Below are 14026 nucleotides of genomic sequence, written 5' to 3' on the forward strand. Positions count from 1 at the left end.
TATGTGGTAATTTTGTGTTTCTGTGGACTCCCAACCTAGAGGAGACATACTGCTAATATCTGAGCGCCGTCTCAGTATAACCTAGTGAACGAATTCTGTAATGTTAAAAATAAATGTAACACAGCGGTTGCATTAAGAAGAAGTGTATCTTTCTAACTATATGTAGAACATGTATATTTAGTCAAAGTTTATGATGTGTATTGCTTGTTATCTGACGTTATCTGGCGGAGCTATCATCATTTCTCCGGACTTTTGAGTAGCAATTTTTGAACATGGCGTCATTGTAAACAGAGATTTATCGATATAAATTGCATATTATTGAAAAAAACATAAATGTACTGTGTAACATGTCCTATTACTGTCATCTGATGAAGATTTTCAAAGGTTAGTGAATTATTTTTCTTTTAATGTTGATTGCATCTTTTTGTTCAACATGGCTATTCAATTTAGCTGTGTCTTTGGTGGTGGTTTGACATAAATATGTGCTATGTTTTCACCGTAAAACATTTTAGAAATCTGATGGCTAGATGAACAATGTGTTTATCTTTCATTTGAGCTATTGGACTTGTTAATGTGTGGAGGTTAAATATTTTAAAGAATATTTTTGCATTCCATGCGCAACGTTCCAGCTGAACGTGGGAGGGTCGTTCCCAAAAGGGAACCCCACGTTAACAGGTTTTAAGTCTTCTGAGATCTTTTTTGTTTTTTTCTTGCCACTGTAAGTATTTAGACCCTTTGCTGTGAGACTTGATCATCCTTGAGATGTTTCTACAACTTCATTCTAGTCCACCTCTGGTAAATTCAATTGATTGGACATGATTTGGAAAGGCACACACCTGTCTATTTAAAGGTCTCACAGTTGACAGTGCATGTCAGAGCGAAAACCAAGCCATGAGGTTGAAGGAATTATCCATAGAGTTCCGTGACAGGTCTGCAACAACACAGACTTCTCCATCATTGTTAAATCATTCTTGAATGGAAGAGGTTTGGAAACGGGCGACCAGCTCTTCCTGGAGTTGTCTGCCCGGCCAAACTGATAAATCGGGGAGACGGGCCTTGGTCAGGAGGTGACCAAGAACCTGATGGTCACTCTGACAGAGCTCCAGAGTTCCTCTGTGGAGATGGGAGAACCTTCCAGAAGGACAACCATCTCTGCAGCACTCCACCAATCAGGCCTTTATTGTAGAATGGCCAGATGGAAGCCACTCCTCAGTAAAAGGCACATGACAGCCTGTTTTGAGTTTGCCAAAAGGCACCTAATGGACTCTCAGACCATGAGAAACAAGATTATTTGGTCTGATGAAACCAAGATTGAACTCTTTGGCCTGAATGCCAAGCGTCACGTCAGAAGGAAACCAGGTACCATCCCTACGGTGAAGCATGGTGGTGGCAGCTTCAATCTGTGGTATGTTTTTCGGTTGCAGGGACTGGAAAACCTGGTTGAATCTGCTTTCCACCAGACACTGGGAGATTAATTCACCTTTCAGTAGAACAATAACCTAAAACACAAGGTCAAATCTTCATTGGAGTTGTTTACCACAAGAAGACAGTGAATGTTCCTGAGTGGCGAGTTACAGTTTAGAATTAAATCCACATAAACATTCAAGACCTGAAAATGCTAGCAATGATCAACAACCAATTTGACAGAGCTTGAAGAATTGGCAAATGTGGCACAATCCAGGTGTGGAAAGCTCTTAGACTTTTCCAGAAAAGCTCACAGCTTTAATCGTTGCCAAAGGTGGTTCTAGTATTGACGTAGTGGTGTGGATACTTATCTAAATGAGATATTTCGATATTTTATTTTTATTACATCTGCAAAAATGTCTAAAAACATGTTTTCCCTTTGTCATTATGAGGTATTGTGCGTAGATGGGTGATTTAAAAAATAAATAAAATAAATTCAGGCTGTAACACAACAAAATGTTATATTAGTCAAGGAGTGTGAACTTTCTGAAGGCACTGCATGTCACGCCCTGAACATAGACAGTCCTTGGTTCTCTATGGTGTAGTAGGTCAGGGCGTGATTAGGGGTTCTAGTATGTCTATTTCTATTGGGGGACATATTTAGGTAGCCATTTCCCCACCTGTGTTTGTGGGATATTGTTTGTGTTTAGTTGCACGTCATGACGTCACGTATCATTGTTTATTTATTGTTTTGCAGATAGAAAATGTGGAACTAAACTCACGCTGCGCCTTGGTCCGCTCATTACCACGATCGTGACACTGCAAGTGCCTTGTAATCAAATGCTTTGCTATTGGGGATTCTTGTCGACATCATGAACATTAAAACTGTGAATGTGAAAAACGACGACGAGCATCACAATTCTAAAAGTGATGGATCTCTTTTTATAAGCATTAAACTGTTGAGATGTGATAAGCAATAAAACGTTGGAACAAATGGGTCCTATCCACGGCCTCGCTGGTATTCAGAGTCAAATGGGTTCTATACACGGCCTCGCTGGTATTCAGAGTCAAATGGGTCCTATCCACGGCCTCGCTGGTATTCAGAGTCAAATGGGTCCTATCCACGGCCTCGCTGGTATTCAGAGTCAAATGGGTTCCTATACACGGCCCGCTGGTATTCAGAGTCAAATGGGTCCTATACACGGCCTCGCTGGTATTCAGAGTCAAATGGGTCCTATACACGGCCTCGCTGGTATTCAGAGTCAAATGGGTTCTATCCACGGCCTCGCTGGTATTCAGAGTCAAATGGGTCCTATACACGGCCTCGCTGGTATTCAGAGTCAAATGGGTCCTATACACGGCCTCGCTGGTATTCAGAGTCAAATGGGTTCTATACACGGCCTCGCTGGTATTCAGAGTCAAATGGGTTCTCAAATACACGGCCTCGCTGGTATTCAGAGTCAAATGGGTCCTATACACGGCCTCGCTGGTATTCAGAGTCAAATGGGTCCTATACACGGCCTCGCTGGTATTCAGAGTCAAATGGGTCCTATACACGCCCGCTGGTATTCAGAGTCAAAATGGGTTCTATACACGGCCTCGCTGGTATTCAGAGTCAAATGGGTTCTATACACGGCCTCGCTGGTATTCAGAGTCAAATGGGTTCTATACACGGCGCTGGTATTCAGAGTCTGGTACACGGCCTTGCTGGTATCAGAGTCAAATGGGTCCTATACACGGCCTTGCTGGTATTCAGAGTCAAATGGGTCCTACGCCTCGCTGGTATTCAGAGTCAAATGGCTTCTATACACGGCCTCGCTGGTATTCAGAGTCAAATGGGTCCTATACACGGCCTCGCTGGTATTCAGAGTCAAATGGGTTCTATACACGGCCTCGCTGGTATTCAGAGTCAAATGGGTCCTACACGGCCTCGCTGGTATTCAGAGTCAAATGGGTCCTATACACGGCCTCGCTGGTATTCAGAGTCAAATGGGTCCTATACACGGCCTCGCTGGTATCAGAGTCAAATGAGTCCTATACAGTATTCAAATGGGTCCTATACACGGCCTCGCTGGTATTCAGAGTCAAATGGGTCCTATACACGGTCGCTGGTATTCAGAGTCAAATGGGTCCTATACACGGCCTCCTGGTATTCAGAGTCTGGTATTCAGGTCCAGAGTCAAATGGGTCCTATACACGGCCTCGCTGGTATTCAGAGTCAAATGGGTCCTATACACGGCCTCGCTGGTATTCAGAGTCAAATGGGTCCTATACACGGCCTCGCTGGTATTCAGAGTCAAATGGGTTCTATACACGGCCTCGCTGGTATTCAGAGTCAAATGGGTCAAACGGCCTCGCTGGTATTCAGAGTCAAATGGGTCCTATACACGGCCTCGCTGGTATTCAGAGTCAAATGGGTCCTATACACGGCCTCGCTGGTATTCAGAGTCAAATGGGTTCCTATCCACGGCCTCGCTGGTATTCAGAGTCAAATGGGTCCTATACACGGCCTCGCTGGTATTCAGAGTCAAATCGCTGGTATTCAGAGTCAAATGGGTTCTATACACGGCCTCGCTGGTATTCAGAGTCAAATGGGTCCAAATGGAGTGGGTCCTATACACGGCCTCGCTGGTATTCAGAGTCAAATGGGTCCTATACACGGCCTCGCTGGTATTCAGAGTCAAATGGGTCCTATACACGGCCTCGCTGGTATTCAGAGTCAAATGGGTCCTATACACGGCCTCGCTGGTATTCAGAGTCAAATGGGTCCTACACACGGCCTCGCTGGTATTCAGAGTCAAATGGGTCTATACACGGCCTCGCTGGTATTCAGAGTCAAATGGGTTCTATACACGGCCTCGCTGGTATTCAGAGTCAAATGGGTCCTATACACGGCCTCGCTGGTATTCAGAGTCAAATGGGTCCTATACACGGCCCGCTGGTATTCAGAGTCAAATGGGTCCTATACACGGCCTCGCTGGTATTCAGAGTCAAATGGGTCCTATACACGGCCTCGCTGGTATTCAGAGTCAAATGGGTCCTATACACGGCCTCGCTGGTATTCAGAGTCAAATGGGTCAAATGTATTCAGAGTCAAATTCTATACACGGCCTCGCTGGTATTCAGAGTCAAATGGGTTCTTCTCCTATCATTAAACTAACAGATTAGATTTGGCTTCCACATGACAAATGAAATGTCTTTTTTTTTTTGGCCGGCTGTCTGATGGTAGAGATTGGATTTCTGTTGTCCTCTCTGTAGGAAATATACAGGGAAACATTAGCTAAACAAACACACAACAACTTCAAAGGGTTGATCCAGACGGAGTACCGGCACGTTGCTCCAAAGACGTTTTCAGATTATGGAGCTCGACTAAGAAAACAGCAAAACTATTTGGTTAGTTCCTCTTCGATAACAACAACCTATTGTCAACAACAACAATGAAAACTACAAAAACAGATGTACGCATCTTATCTTCTGCTTATAATGATCTGTATACTTGGTGGTTGAGTAGTAAAGATTAGGATGCACAATGGATAAGATGTGATTGAAAATCATTCAAATACAGTATGTGATGATTTGAATTTATTGATGATCTAATACATGTGTCCCATCTGGCCCTCATACCATCACCATCACCTAATCATCCCCAGCTTACAATTGGTTCATTCACCTCCCCCTCCTCTCTCCTGTAACTATTCCCAGGTCGTTGCTGTCAATTAGAATGTGTTCTCAGTCAACTTGCCTGGTAAAATAAGGGTTAACTAAAATAATACGTGTCCCCAAACCAGCAAGAGATTGAATGACCAGTGAGTTGAAATCTGAGACAGAGTGATTGTGAATAATGTTCCCAACAGGAGAGGTGTGGTGCAGGAAACACACACTACGGTGCCAAACTTGGTCAACAGATGGTGAACAACAGCACTACCAACGCAATATCACACCGAGGTCAGAGAGGGAGAGAAAGAGGGAGATACAGGGGGGAGGGGTAAGAGAGAGTGGGGAGGAAGGAGAGAGAGGGGAAAGAGCGAGACAGAGGGATGGAGGGGTGGAGAGGGAGGGGAGGGTCTGACTGAAAAGACACTTGATTAAAAAAATGTTTTGTAGTAATCCTCGGTAGCTGTTGCGTAATGGTGTTTGTTTTAACATTGTTCCAAATGTTCCTACATTGCAGCCCACATTCCCCATTCACTCTTCATTCGTTCCCTATTCAATATTCTCTCTTCGTCCCCCCCCCCTCTCTCTCTCTCCCTCTCCTTCTCCCTCTCTCCTCCTTCACCGTCTCTCTCTCTCTCCCTCTCTCCCTCTCCTTCTCCCTCTCTCCTCCTTCACTGTCTCCCTCCCTCTCTCTCTCTCTTCCTCTCCCTCCCTCTCTCTCTCCCTTCCTCTCTCCTCCTTCTACATCTCCCTCTCCTCTTCTGGCACTGCAGCAAGCAGGTGCGGAGTGAATCGGTGTGATGCATGGTGGGAGGACTGGAATAACAATGATTTATTCTCACCCCTCTCTAGGCAGGATGAAGAAATATGTTTAAAGTTGCCCAGAGAAACAGACGTCCTGAGGCACACATGGAGAGGCGGGATGTTGCTTAGCTAGGAGCTGGTTTAGTAAAGTTGCCCAAAGAAACAGACATCCCGAGGCACATAGGGAGATGATAGCTATTTAATATCACTAGGAAGAAATAATAAGATGTGTCCCAACTGTCCCTGGTCTCACCTAAGTCTATTGACTTCAGACGTGCTGATCAGTTTTGATTTTAGCATGTCAATGGGAAGAGATAAACAAACTGGGCCTGTATAAAGCAGTCCCAACACCTTACCACTGCTACACCTGGCTATCAGCGGACCCAACAGCAGTCCCAACACCTTACCACTGCTAGACCTGGCTATCAGCTGACCCAACAGCAGTCCCAACACCTTACCACTGCTAGACCTGGCTATCAGCTGACCCAACAGCAGTCCCAACACCTTACCACTGCTACACCTGGCTATCAGCTGACCCAACAGCAGTCCCAACACCTTACCACTGCTACACCTGGCTATCAGCTGACCCAACAGCAGTCCCAACACCTTACCACTGCTACACCTGGCTATCAGCTGACCCAACAGCAGTCCCAACACCTTACCACTGCTACACCTGGCTATCAGCGGAGCCAACAGCAGTCCCAACACCTTACCACTGCTACACCTGGCTATCAGCGGAGCCAACAGCAGTCCCAACACCTTGCCACTGCTACACCTGGCTATCAGCGGAGCCAACAGCAGTCCCAACACCTTACCACTGCTACACCTGGCTATCAGCTGACCCAACAGCAGTCCCAACACCTTACCACTGCTACACCTGGCTATCAGCTGACCCAACAGCAGTCCCAACACCTTACCACTGCTACACCTGGCTATCAGCTGACCCAACAGCAGTCCCAACACCTTACCACTGCTACACCTGGCTATCAGCTGACCCAACAGCAGTCCCAACACCTTACCACTGCTACACCTGGCTATCAGCTGACCCAACAGCAGTCCCAACACCTTACCCACTCAGCTGACAACAGCAGTCCCAACACCTACTCACCTGGCTATCAGCAGTCCCAACACCTTACCACTGACCCAACAGCAGTCCCAACACCTTACCACTGCTACACCTGGCTATCAGCTGACCCAACAGCAGTACCAACACCTTACCACTGCTACACCTGGCTATCAGCTGACCCAACAGCAGTCCCAACACCTTACCACTGCTACACCTGGCTATCAGCTGACCCAACAGAAGTCCCAACACCTTACCACTGCTACACCTGGCTATCAGCTGACCCAACAGCAGTCCCAACACCTTACCACTGCTACACCTGGCTATCAGCTGACCCAACAGCAGTACCAACACCTTACCACTGCTACACCTGGCTATCAGCTGACCCAACAGAAGTCCCAACACCTTACCACTGCTACACCTGGCTATCAGCTGACCCAACAGCAGTCCCAACACCTTACCACTGCTACACCTGGCTATCAGCTGACCCAACAGCAGTCCCAACACCTTACCACTGCTACACCTGGCTATCAGCTGACCCAACAGCAGTCCCAACACCTTACCACTGCTACACCTGACTATCAGCGGAGCCTTGTCTGGCAGTGAAACAGTTCATTCAGCCTCATTTACTGTCTTTAAAAAAATGTGCTGTTATGGCTGACTTGCTTCGACAAATGTGGTTTCTACTGACAATTGAGATGTACAAACTATGGCATAAGGGGGACGACAAGCGGATAAGAGGCAATCCGTAATTTCAATTAAGACATTAATGAGCGAGCTAGGACGGCCGTACAGTAGTCAATATAACTATTTGCTCAGCACTTTTGAAATGTACAGCGACAGAATTCAGAACATGGGCCATTCTTACAGTGTTCTCCTGTACACCAAGTCAGAACCACAGGATAAATAAAGGGGGCATGTAAGCAGACAATGAAAGCTCATACAACATTTGATGATTACATTTCTCAAAACAGATTGCTGAAAAAAACAGGTAAGCATCACCAAGTCAGAACAGAGGTGAAAATAGACCAAATTATTAGGGTGAGGCACATGGGCAACTAACAGCTTACTACACAACATACACTTAGTATTACTTTTTTAGCTACAGTATACATTTCTCTCTGGCATAATACATCATTAATGCAGCAGCATACAAGACATTTTGACTCACCTTGTTGTGCCGTGCTCACTTGGACAGGAAGGTGGCGCGGCGGTTCTTCGTGGGCAAATTTTGTCATCAAAAACTTTGTCATTAAATCTGCCCTTTCTCTGGATTTATGGTGCTTTTAATACGACTAGGAACTCGGAAAAGTTGATTCATAATGACGTCAGTGATCTTCAGGTTGTAGCTCTAGAAAGAGGCTCGAGTTCTGGATTTACAATTCTGAATTGGTTGAAAGTTCCCCAGTTGTCTTGAACTCACTAAAATCTGAGTTTGCAGTTCTGAGTTAATAGCTGTTTTGAGCGCAGCACAAATCATGCTTCGTTGAATGTTTATCATTTTAAACTAGGAAAAGATACCCTTAATCTTAGACTTTGTACCACACAGACACTCCACTGAATAACAAGCCAATGATTGCTTTGCAATGCTTGCAGTTAGCCACTGATTAATTCCAAACCACTCATTGTTGACTTTGCAATTTCCAACTTGTTGTGTAATGTTTATGTCCAATGGCTGATGAGCACAGATACATTTTATCTATAATTTCTCTTCATTACTTCTCTTCATTTGACAAGGATTCAAAAGGATTTGCCAGTAGATTGTCGACTTGATTCATGATGATGACTGCTAGCTAAGATTTTGAAAGTATGATGTTGACACTCAGGCTAATCAAAGCTACTGTACATATAACGTTATTTGACGTGATTTCTATCTGTGGCCAATGACCTTGAGCCTTCTTGGATGGGCACTTCTAATGCAACTCTATGGCAGCACCCAAGGGCTTGAATTTAAGGTCTATACTTAGACTTGGCAGTGACATCGTGTCCCCATGAGTGACAGAACACTGAGCCAATCACGGCACGACACTCCGTATTTTCTGCTGGCTTGCCCCGCCACAGAAGCACAGGCTGAAACACCTGCATTTTTACTCAATAAAACAAAACAAGAGATCACGTCTGTATGGGGCATTATTATGTCAATGATATACATGTTTTTTTTTTTACATTGTTTTATATTGTTATGTGACACATATTAATACCATATTAATGCCAAATAACATGCAAAACACTTTTTTTTGCTAAAAGATGTGCTCAAAACAGGTGGGACTTTGCCCTGAATGACGGGTTGCCATTGGTGATGATTCATATCTCAATCTGTGATGCACCAACCCTCACCCTGGGCCTCCTCTACACACGGGAATTTATATACTCAACAATCTAATGAAAGCTTGAATGTACTGTCCTTTGAGTGTCTTCAAGTGCACATAAGGCAGGCAGGCAGGCAGGCTAACTGTGATCGGTTATCAACCTGACCAAGACAATGGGTAGAGAGGAGAGAGCTCAGGAGGGCACTGCTCTGATTCGTAGCATTGAGTATGCGGACAGATGGGCGGGTGGAGGAGAAGGGAAATGGAGGTAATAGCTGAGAGAGAGAGAGAGAAAAGGTAGAGGGAAAAGTGGGAAAAGAGGAGCTCAGGAGGGCACTGCCCTGATTCACAGCATTCAGATGATGGAGATAAACGAGGGAGAGATTGGGAGAAGAGATTGGGAGAGAGAGATTGAGGTAAAGATGGAAGAAAGAGTGGAGAGTGAGAGAAAGGAGGGAATGGTAGGGAAAGAGCAGGAGAGATGAGTGAGGCGAGGATGAAGGGAGAGAGGAGGGAATGTCATGGTGAAATGTTCTGTTGATTTGACGTTGAATTCATGTTAGTTGACAACTCAACCAAATGTAAATCAAAACTAGACGTTGAACTCTCGCTCTCAATTTCAATATAAGGGTTTTATTGGCATGGGAAACATGTGTTTACATTGTCAAAGCAAGTGAAATAAATTAACAGTAAATCTCTCTCTGTCAGTTTCTCCATCTCTCTCTCTCTCAATCTCTGTTTCTCTCTCAATCTCTGTTTCTCTCTCAATCTCTGTTTCTCTCTCTCTCTCTCTCTCTCTCTCTCTCTCTCTCTCTCTCTCTCTCTCTCTCTCTCTCTCTCTCTCTCTCTCTCTCAATCTCTCAATCTCTATCCGTCTCTCTCTAAGTATTATGTCTCTGAGTGTCTTTCTGTCACTGTTTTCTCATCTGACAGAGCCTAAATCCCTGTGGTATACTACATGCACTATTCTGTCACCAATTCACTTACCACTTTGAACCCGCGTCAACCGCCTCGACAATGTTGGGTCTACGAGGTCTGTGTAGATATAGTAAGATATAGCCGTTATTAGATGCATGTTGTTTACATGGCTAAAGGAATGTTGGGAGGATGACACTGCCTGCCCTCTGTTTTGTTTGTTTTACTGACCATGTTGTTGTTGTTGTTGTTGTTGTTGTTGTTAGCGCCTCCCGTAAACAGTATTATGCTTGAGTAATACCATGCCAAACCTGTCACTGACCTAATACTCACAATGCACCACGGTCCAGTGGTCCAACTTCCATCAGGAAGCACTTTTATGATAGGAGTTATATAATGAACGATAATGATAAGGTTTGAAAGTAATCGGTTTTAAAGCCATGATTTCTGCAGCTGGCCAGGTGTAGCTGTGGATTATTTTGCCAAAAATATCACAACTATTTTAATGTCACTTTTATACAGGACGATTAATGATAATGGACTGTGATGGATGTAGACATTTATCTGAACTGAAATTGTTTTATAAAAGTCCTGTTGTCTGCATGAATCGTTGCTGCTATTTATATCTAGCCATTGATGTTTGTTCTATACACATGGAGTGGGAGATGTGAGCACGCAGTTTATATCCAATCAGCCTTCTCACCTCACCCCATTTTTCACGATGACAGAATTCATGTTCACATCTTGTTCCTTCTGGTTTCCCCCTCGGGCGTTGGGGAGGTAGATGAGAGATGGATGGGTGTTTTTGAAATGTAGCATGTCTCCATACTAGTCCTTCTATTAGTGATCATAAATAATTGGCTGTGAACGACTGAGTGCCGACACTATTTTTAGAGCTTATTGTTGCTTGTTTGTTTCTCGAAGGAGCTCAGACGAAGGAGCTATTAGCGCTCCATCTCTTCTCTCCATCTCTTCCCTCTCTCCTCCATCTCTCCCATCCATCTCTTCCTCTCCTGAATGGCGCATGTCTAAGGCACTGCATCTCAGTGCTAGAGGGATCCCTGGGTTAGATTCCAGACTGTATCACAACCGGCCGCGATTGGGAGTCCCCGTAGGGCGGTGCACAAAATAGTAGGCCGTCATTTGAATAAGAATTTGTTCTTAATTATATCAAATAAAATAAATAGATTGCTGCCTCTCCATCTCACTCACTGGAACAGGAGCTGACAATGTTTGGTCATTAGTGAGGTCCTAAAGACCACTTAGCCATCTGTTACTATAACTTGTTGTGAGGCTTCAAACAGAGACTGTGTTACCTGGAAGACAGTGGCTCAGTCAAAGAGAAAATTACTTGAATGTAGACCGTGATCCGATCAGAGCCTTAGTCACAACCCTAAAGTCTTTAAAACAGCATCCTTCTACTGCTAAGGAGTATTAACTTTTACCTCGCTCCCCTTTACTCTCGCTCCCTTTACCTCGCTCCTTTACCTCCCTTTATCTCGCCTTTACCTCCCTTTACTCGCTCTCTTTACCTCCCTTTATCTCGCTCTCTTTACCTCCCTTTATCTCGCTTCTCTTTACCTCCCTTTATCTGCTCTCTTGACCTCCCTTTATCTCGCTCCTCTTTACCTCCCTTTACCTCGCTCTCTTTACCTCCCCTTACCGCTCTCTTTCCTCCCTTTATCGCGCTCCTTTACCTCCTTTATCTCGCTTCCTTTACCTCCCTTTACCTCGCTTCTCTTTACCTCCCTTTATCTCGCTCTCTTTACCCCTTTATCTCGCTCTCTTTACCTCCCTTTATCTCGCTCTCTTTACCTCCCTTTACCTCGCTCCCTTTACCTCCCTTTACCTCCTTTTACCTCGCTCTCTTTACCTCCCTTTACCTCCCTTTACCTCCCTTTATCTCGCTTTATCCCGCTCTCTTTACCTCCCTTTACCTCGCTCCCTTTACCTCCCTTTACCTCCTTTTACCTCACTCTCTTTACCTCCCTTTACCTCCTTTTACCTCGCTCTCTTTACCTCCCTTTACCTCCTTTTACCTCGCTCTCTTTACCTCAGAATGCTCAGGTGTCCTGAAGGGCACATAGTTTGCCCCCGGTGATGCGTTGTGCAGACATCACTACCCTCTGTAGAGCCTTACGGCTGTGGGCAGAGCAATTGCTGTACCAGGCGGTGACAGGATGCTCTCGATTGTGCATCTATAAAAGTTTGAGTGTCAAATCAGGTCTACCACTGTAGTGTCATCTGCAAACTTGATTGAGTTGTAGGCATGCATAGCCACGCAGTCATGGGTGAACATGGAGTACAGGAGAGGGCTGAGAACGCACCCTTGTGGGGCCCCAATGTTGAGGATCAGTGGGGTGGAGATGTTGTCCCCTACCCTCACGACCTGGGGGCGGCCCGACAAAGTCCAGGACCCAGTTTCACAGGGCGGGGTCGAGACCCAGGGTCTCGAGCTTAATGATGAGTTTGGAGGGTACTATAGTGTTGAATGCTGAGCTGTAATCGATGAACAGCATTCTTACATAGATATTCCTCTTGTCCAGATGGGTTAGAGCAGTGTGATTGTGTCGTCTGTGGACCTATTTGGGAGGTAAGCAAATTGAAGAGGGTCTAGGGTGTCAGGTAGGGTGGAGGTGATATGATCCTTGACTAGTCTCTCAAAGCACTTCATGATAATGGAAGTGAGTGCCACAGGTCCCAGAGCTGTCAGACTGGTGGCACCAATGGTCCCAGAGCGGTCAGACTGGTGGCACCAACGGTCCCAGAGCGGTCAGACTGGTGGCACCATCGGTCCCAGAGCGGTCAGACTGGTGGCACCAACGGTCCCAGAGCGGTCAGACTGGTGGCACCATCGGTCGCAGAGCGGTCAGACTGGTGGCACCATCGGTCCAGGCGGTCAGACTGGTGGCACCATCGGGTCCAGAGCGGTCAGACTGGTGGCACCAACGGTCCCAGAGCGGTCAGACTGGTGGCACCAACGGTCCCAGAGCGGTCAGACTGGTGGCACCAACGGTCCCAGAGCGGTCAGACTGGTGGCACCAACGGTCCCAGAGCGGTCAGACTGGTGGCACCAACGGTCCCAGAGCGGTCAGACTGGTGGCACCAACGGTCCCAGAGCGGTCAGACTGGTGGCACCAACGGTCCCAGAGCGGTCAGACTGGTGGCACCAACGGTCCCAGAGCGGTCAGACTGGTGGCACCAACGGTCCCAGAGCGGTCAGACTGGTGGCACCATCGGTCCCAGAGCGGTCAGACTGGTGGCACCAACGGTCCCAGAGCGGTCAGACTGGTGGCACCAACGGTCCCAGAGCGGTCAGACTAGTGGCACCATCAGTTCCAGAGCGGTGGGGCAATTTTTACTCCTTGGGGCTTCGAGTTTTACATTATGTTAACCTATCTAGGAAAACTCTGAACCCTATAAGGTACGACAGTGATAAATCAGTTGTAAAAAGGTTTATATGGCTATGCTGGGACCGGTTTTTCCTAATCAAGTCACACACAAAAAAAACTCCTGGCCCTGGGAGGGATGTACCCTTTCAAACTACAGCTAGCTTATATTTGTTCACATAAATTACATTTAGACTAGATGAGGGGGGATTTCCTCTACCCAGACACATCGACAACAACTGATAGACAATGGAACTCACAGGACTGAGCTTGCTTTCTGCATGTGTGCATCATGCAGACCTATACAACTGTAGGCCTAATAAAATAAAGACTCACATCTGCCATCACTATTATGTTGATTGATTCATTCCAGGTAATATTTTTGGATTTAAAACGTGTAGGCAGCCTAGCCTACACATTCACATTTTCTCCTGACACACAAATGGACTATAAATACAGAACGTTACCCATTAGTTTACCCTGACCAG

At 45.9% G+C, this 14026-nt stretch overlaps 1 long non-coding RNA gene across 1 annotated transcript; it reads right to left on the reverse strand.

Annotated features, from left to right (window-relative positions):
- Positions 1 to 6024: 6024 nt before the first annotated feature.
- LOC127922154 (uncharacterized) lies at positions 6025 to 7540 on the reverse strand. The gene is made up of 3 exons (XR_008110500.1): positions 7076 to 7540; positions 6423 to 6621; positions 6025 to 6322 (listed from the first exon to the last, which is right to left on the reverse strand). It is a non-coding gene; the product is annotated as an uncharacterized LOC127922154 (long non-coding RNA).
- Between the last annotated feature and the right edge of the window lie 6486 nt (positions 7541 to 14026).

This window comes from Oncorhynchus keta, unplaced genomic scaffold (genome assembly GCF_023373465.1).
Source record: "Oncorhynchus keta strain PuntledgeMale-10-30-2019 unplaced genomic scaffold, Oket_V2 Un_contig_24736_pilon_pilon, whole genome shotgun sequence".
NCBI lineage: Eukaryota > Metazoa > Chordata > Actinopteri > Salmoniformes > Salmonidae > Oncorhynchus > Oncorhynchus keta.